The sequence below is a fragment of the Macaca fascicularis genome, chromosome 3, assembly GCF_037993035.2.
Source record: "Macaca fascicularis isolate 582-1 chromosome 3, T2T-MFA8v1.1".
Lineage (NCBI taxonomy): Eukaryota > Metazoa > Chordata > Mammalia > Primates > Cercopithecidae > Macaca > Macaca fascicularis.
Window position 1 is genome coordinate 118,085,129 of NC_088377.1, and position 7,835 is coordinate 118,092,963.

Genomic DNA, 7,835 nt, shown 5'->3' on the forward strand with positions numbered 1-7,835 from the left:
ATTCTGAAAAAACCATTGATCAAAGAAACAGAAATCTACCAGAAAAAAAAAGCCTCACAAACTTGTTAATGATTCTTCTCCCTTGAGAAACTGGCTAGGAGGAGCACATTCAGGTAATACATCTTTTAATTTTCATTTTTCCATATTATTCTTCAGAGATAATTTTGGGCACATTCCATATAATTTCAAATCATACTATCTGATGATTACTATTTTAAAGATAGTAATTAAAACACAAACTCTAAGCTGACAAAAATTGTTTAAATAAAGAAGTTGATGAAAACAAAAGTTTAAAACAAGTTTTGAGTTCAAAACAAAAAAAACTTGAGTTCAAACTTTGTGACTGGGCAACTCCTTTAAAAGTAAATGTTCAGAAAAAACATTCAGAAAAAAATTCACCAAGTGTTTGAGTAAGTTTGGAGGGAGACAAGTAGAGAGGGGTTGGACATGTGAATTGGGGGATAAAAAACATGGGCAAATAATTTTCTAAGGAAAAAGGAATGGAATGAGCAAAGGGATAAAGGAATGAACTGTTCCCAATGAGAAAGAACTCTATTTGGTCAGGATATAGTTGAAGGAAAATAAGAAATGATTGTGAACTGAGATTGTAGCCAGCTAATGAAAGGTTAACACCAGAGTAAGAACTTTGGCTTTTTTCAGTAAAAAAGAAGGAAATGCAGACATACCTCTTTTTATTGTGCATCACCTTATTGTGCTTTGCAGATATTGTGGTTTTGATAAATTGGTTTCTTTCAATCCTGTGTCCAGCAAGTCTATCAGTGCCATTTTTTCAACAGCATGTTCTCACTTCATGTCTCTCTGCATTTTGGTAATTTTTGCAATATTTCAAAAGGTTCCATTATTATTAAACCTATTTTAATGATCTGTAATCCGTGATCTTTATGTTTTTTAAGTATTTGGAGACAGCATGAACCACACCCATGTAAGGCAGTGAACGTAGTAAAAAAAAAAGTGTGTGTCCGGACTGCTCTACTAACCAGCTGTTCCCATATCCCTCTCTCCTTGAGACAAAATAACATTGAAATTGGGCCAATTAATAATCCTACAATGGCCTCTAAATCTTCAGGTAAAAGGAAGAGTCACATATCTCTCACTTTCAATTAAAAGCTAGAAATAATTATAGCTAGTGATCAAGCATTTCTCACAAAGGACTATCTTGGAAAGCCACGATAGGCTGAAAGCTAGGTCTCTTGCACAAGTTGTGAATCCAAAGGAAAAGTTCTTGAATGAAATTAAAAGTGCTATTTCCTTACTAGAAGTAATTGAAAAGTGTTCCAGAAAACATGAATAATAAGAAAATGAAACAGCCTTATTGCTGATATGGGAATGTTTTAGTGATCTGGATAGATCAAACCAGCCACAACGTTGCCTTAAGTGAAAGCCTAATCCTGACCGAAGCCCTAACACGCTTCAATTCTATGAAGGCTGAGAGAGACGAGGAAGCTATCGAAGAAAAGTTGGAAGCTACCAAGAGGTTGGTTAATGATGTTTAAGGAAATAAGTTGTTTCCATAATATAAAAGTGCAAGGTGAAGCAGTAAGTGCTGATGGAGAACCTGCAGTAAGTTATCCAGAATATCTAGCCAAGATCACTGATGAAAGTGGTTACACTAAACAACATATTTTCAATTTAGATAAAACAACCTTCTTTTACAAAAAGGTGCCATCTAAAACTTTCATAGCTAAAGAAAAGTTAGTGCTTGCCTTTAAAGCTTTAAAGGACAGACTGAGTCTCTTTAGTGGTGAATGTAGCTGGTGACTTTAAGTTGAAGCCAATGCTCATTTGCCATCCTGAAAATCCTAGGACCCTTAAAACTTTTACCTACTCTGCCTGTGTTCAATAAATGGAACAGTCTGGATAGTAGCACATCTGTTTACAACACGGTTCGCTGAATATTTTAAGCCCATTGTTGAGACCTACTGCTTGGAAAAAAGAATTCCTTTCAAAATATTACTACTCACCCAACAACTCTGATGATGTACAAGTAGATTAATGTTGTTTTCATGCCTCTTAACACAACATGCATTCTGCAGCCATGGATCAGGGAGTAAATTTGACTTTTGAATCTTACTATATAAGAAATACATTTTGTAAGACCATAGCTTCATAGGTAGTGATTCCTCTGATGGATCTGGACAAAGTAAATTGAAACCTTCCAGAAAAGATTTGCCATTCTAGATGCCATTAAGAACATTTGTGATTCAGGGGAGGAGGTCTAAATATGAATATTAACAGGAGTTTGAAAGAAGTTGACTTCAACTCTCATGGATAATTTTGCCCTCAAAATTCACGACTTCAGTGAAGGAAGTCACAGCAGATGTGGAAATAGCAAGGGAACTAAAATTTAGCAATGGAATCTGTTTGCTACAACTTGATGACAAAACTTGAACAGATGAGGAATTTTCTTATGAATGAGCAAAGAAAGTGGTTTCTTGAGTTGGAATCTACTCCTGGTGAAGATGCTGAGACCATTGCTGAAATGACAATAAAGAACTTAGAAAATTATTTAAACATGGTTGACATAGTTGATAAAGCAGTGGCAGGGTTTGAGAGGACTGGCTCCAATTTTGAAAAAAGACATATCATTGGTAAAATGCTATCAAAACAGCATCACATGCTAGAGAAATCTTTCATGAAAGGACAAGGCAATAGATGTGATAAACTTCATTGCTGTCTTAAGAAATTGCCATAGCCACTCCAACTTTAGTAACCACTGCATGGATGTCAGCAAACGACATCCAGACAAGATCCTCTGCCAGCAAAAGGAATACAAACTTCTGTACATTCAGATGATTGTTAACATTTTTTAGCAATAATGTGTGTGTGTGGGTGTGTGTGTGTGCATGTGTATTTTATATAGGGTCTCGCCATGTTGACCAGTTTGGTCTTGAACTTCTGGGCTCAGGTGATCCTCCCACCTTGGCCTCTGAAAGTGCTGGGATTACAGGTGGGAGCCACTGCACAGAGACTATTTTTTTATTAAGGCATGTATATTGTGTTTTTTGACATGCTATTGTACACTTAATAGACTATAGTATGATGTAAACCTAACTTTTGTATGTACTGGAAAACCAAAAATAGGTGTGTAACTTGCTTTATTACATCACTTTATTGATATGGGGTGGAACCAAACCTGTAGTATCTCCAAGGTATGTCCATAATATCAAGGGATATTTCATGTATGAGATAAATTCCAGACACATTACAGAGGTAGAAGGGATAAAGCTTGAGCACTGACTGGAAGTTAAATGAATGAAAGAAATCAAAGAGCATGCTAAAGTGGAGTTCAGGTAAGGACTATAAGGATGAAAAAGATTAAAGGTAAAAGATTTTCAATATCTACACTGATTTGTTTATGTCAAGGAAATTTCAAAAGCATAGCCAAAATATATCAGTGATACAAATTTTATTTTTCATGCTAAATTTTTTTTACAAATTTTATTGTGTCATACACAACTACAAGAGTAATAGTTACAACTGAATTAAAAAAATAGCATTTTGGGGGCATTTCTATTTGTTTGCTACTATCATAAGCATGTTTTGTTACATGAACAGCAATAATAATTACAATTACACAACTGCTCAATTCATAAATGTAGTGTATCATGATGGAGGCTACTACATAATATAAACAGTAAGTGCCCAAACATATTTTCACATTCTATATTATTATTTATTATATAACTAGAATCAAGGATTAGAATCTAGGTAATACCATCATTCAAATATCTGACCAAGTGAATCAAGTGAGCAAGCACATCAAATCGTTTTCCAAAATCTATTATAGTTTAGTTCTAAAGAAAAATGTAAGATGAAACATACAAGGCATGGCTTGTTAATAATTTATGCCTAAAACCATTATATAATAAAAATCTGCATCTTTTGCAACTTAGTATTTGTTTCATCTGACACAGTAATAAAAAAGATGAATAGTACTATCAGCACTTGGAATTACCCAACTACAGCTGATACAGTATCTCCCAGAATTCTAGTTTCTAAAATTCTGGGGGAAGTGGGACAATTTGAACTATAACAATCTACATGGTAGTAATATTACCTTTTGGCCATTGGCCCAATACTAATCCTTTTTTTTTTTTAATATACAAAATATGCTGAAATCATCTCTTAAACACATTTCAATTAATGTAATTAAAAACAGAAGGGTAACAGCTTCCTTTTAGAAGACTTAGATTTAGTTATGAAAAATTTGCCATATCTTTGTTAATTTATGGAACAATTTTAGGGTCAAATATAGATCATACTATATTTTTCAATTTAGAGTCTGTGATAAATACTTGTACGAGTAACTATAAACACAACCAAATTAGTTTTAAAAATGGAAATTACCATTTTTATCTCTTTAGTAACTTTAATCACTTGATTTTTCCAATTTAAGGACAAACTTCAAAAATTCACTGTGAAATTTGTATTCTGACTAAGCACAAAAATACACAAATGTTAGTTCTAGTCAGAAATTTCAGCTGACAAATGAAAATTTCACTTTGAAAGTAGATCTGGGACACAGAAGTTAAATTTTTGATCTAAACACATCATAAATATATTGTTATAATGTAAAAATAATTTTTTAAAAGAAATGTTTAACAGTCTTTTTACTCCACCATCTCAAACATGTAAAATTTTTCCCTAAAAGAAAATAGTGTAAGATAAACATCTTATCTGAAACCCAATTTTATAAAAAAGAGAGAATAAAACTAATTACTTTTATATGTACTTGAGCCAAGTAGTTGCTGCTTCCAGATGTGAGCTAAAAATCATGACCTAATGACATTATGGTAAGCAACCTTTTGCTTATAACCCTAGTAACCTGAAATTCAATTCATATTGCTTATCAAAGACCCATATGTATTTGTAAATTTAAAAATTTACATCTTTTAAAAAGTATCTAACAAATTATTTTCTTAAATAAAATATAATTATTATATAAATAACTGTTTATTCTAAGAACTTTAAAAGACAAACAAAATGGGGTGGGGGAGAGTTGGGCACATGCCCTCCAAGAAAATATCTAGAATTATATCACAATAATAAGGCTAAGAACCATGAAGGATTTATTGGACTAAAGTTTCAAGTCTCCTAACACATTATTTTAATTGTGTTTTTGATGGTCTCCTACCTATTTGAACATTGCAGTGTCCTTTCCAAACTGTAAATCAGACAATCTGAAGTGTGCTATATTTTACTGTCATTTTCTTAGAGAAAATAATTGCTTCATTGGCCTAACAAAAAAGGCACAGGAAAACTGTACACAAAATATAGCCATTTAAATGTTCCCATACTTAAGATGGTTATTTAGTAATTTCAAACAATTTATGTGGTATCTAATATTTTCATACTATTCTTATTTCAAATCACAAATACATTAATCTCTTATTTATAAATAATTTCCTTAGACAATGGATCAGTCTTTATTGGAATGATGAAGGGGTACTAAATTTTAACAGAAAATTAAGCTAAAGATTATGTTCTAAAGCATTTTATAAGTGTTCATTCTCCACTTAAAACATTTTAGATGCTACCAAAATCTTAGTCCAGCAGTACTAGTTTGATTGTCACTACTATTTGAACTTTCCTCTCATTTTTAATCATACCAATCTGAGTCAGCAGGGATTTCCAATATATATTTTAAACGACAGAACACAGATATGGGAGACAGAGAGACTTGGTCTAGCTCCAATTATACTACTTAGTTAAGTATGGGATCTTCAGCCAGTCCCTCAACTTCTCCATGCCTTTCCTTCCCCTTCTAAAATATAAGGAGCCTATCACTCTCCTTTGTTGGACTCACGGAACTGTGGGAAATCATGTAAGAAAAACATAGGAAAGAACTCTAAAAAGGGCCAATGTGCTATCAACATACAGACGTTTGTTACAGTACTGGATTTTATTAGAATGACCAGTCTACTAGGGTGTAACTTAAAAGAAAGTTACAGGAAGTATCAGAAAAATTTCTGTAACATATCTTTACCATGTCCTCTGGATAAGGTCTGAGAGCAGTTTAGAAAAGTGTATTAATACCTATCCTATTCCCATGGGAAAAAGCACATTGGACACTGACCTAAGAAAAGCTAAAAGCCTCATTCACTCTTTCTAGATGTTTTATGGCTATACTTCTGCTTCACCTGAATGTGTGTTTGTAGTTTTATTAACTGACAGCCTGTTTTGTTCCAGGCTTATTCTGACAGTTACTTAATTCTCTCTGAAAGTAGTCACATGCCATCTTAATTTCTCTTCTATCTTTTTTACTTGTTGCAAATTCTTGTTTTTTTCTGACTCAAACTCCAGTGAAACTAGATGTAGTAAAAAAAAAAAAAAATTTAATTCAAAAAATGAAAAAAGATTCAAAATTAAGTGACTTAAAAGCAAATGTTTTTTCTACTTTCCATCCTTTTCAGGAGATACTATGCATACACTCTAATAGGATATAAGAAGCACAGATCATCAGGAAAATCTGTTTAATTTACACAATGTAATTTTCCAAGGTTAAAAGACATAAGCAAGAAATTTTCTAAGGTTAAAAGACACAAGCAAGAAAACAAGGATTGATTTTTGTATGAGCATATCTAAAAGATAATTTTAAATGAATGGTGATAATGAAGTAAACGGGACATGAGGACAGGGTGGGAACATAATAGAAAGGATATGATAAAATGTCTTTAACATTTTTTTGATTTTATACAGTCACTAAATGTGTAAAATTTACACATTTTAGTAAATGTGTAGCTCACTAGCTAAATGTGAAAGCAGACAGGTGACTGGTCACATATGGAGAAGCAGATTTGGAAGCCCTACTAGAGATACAGGTGATTTTTGAAGTCACATAATTAAAAATGTTGAGACAAAAGGGGACCTATATCATATATAGACATAGATCATGTCAAATGAGAAAATGAGAATGATATAAAAAATACAAACAGAGGCCGGGCGCGATGGCTCAAGCCTGTAATCCCAGCACTTTGGGAGGCCGAGACGGGCGGATCACGAGGTCAGGAGATCGAGACCATCCTGGCTAACACAGTGAAACCTCGTCTCTACTAAAAAAAAATACAAAAAACTAGCTGGGCGAGGTGGCGGGCACCTGTAGTCCCAGCTACTCAGGAGGCTGGGCCAGGAGAATGGCGTGAACCCGGGAGGTGGAGCTTGCAGTGAGCTGAGATCCAGCCACTGTACTCCAGCACGGGTGACAGAGCCAGACTCCTTCTCAAAAAAAAAAAAAAAAAAAAAAATACAAACAGAATCAATGTATTAAAGAAGTATGCAGTAGTAGTCAGAAAATATAGCAGAAGAAAAATGAAAATGAAGGTTTTTTTTGTATTTATTTATTTATTTATTTATACTAGGAAAGGCCATAATGAACTTAAAGGACTGATTTGGGTTTAATAGTAAGGATGGCCTGAGTTAGCAATGAATTAAGGGAAGACTAGTGTAAAAAGAAAGAAAAAGCACATTCAACGAATTTAAGATATTCACTCAGGAAAACTTGGAGAAAATAATATGAAAATTAAGGGGAAACCTGAGTGTGTTTAAAGGCAGAATTAAACAAATAAAGCTTACGTTTTATGCTTGAGACAGTCAGACTAATAAACAAACAGGCTGTTTCAGACCTAAGTTAGGCACTTAGGGGATGGGGAAAGGGAAACCTGATTTCTGTCACGAGAAAACAGAATGAAATTAATCTTAACCCACCTACATTTTTTGGTATCATCACTCCTACACTTAGTGATACATATTTTAAATGTCCCTAGAACTTGGTAAGTGAAAAAAAAAAATTAAATGAAAAATGATATTGAAAATAT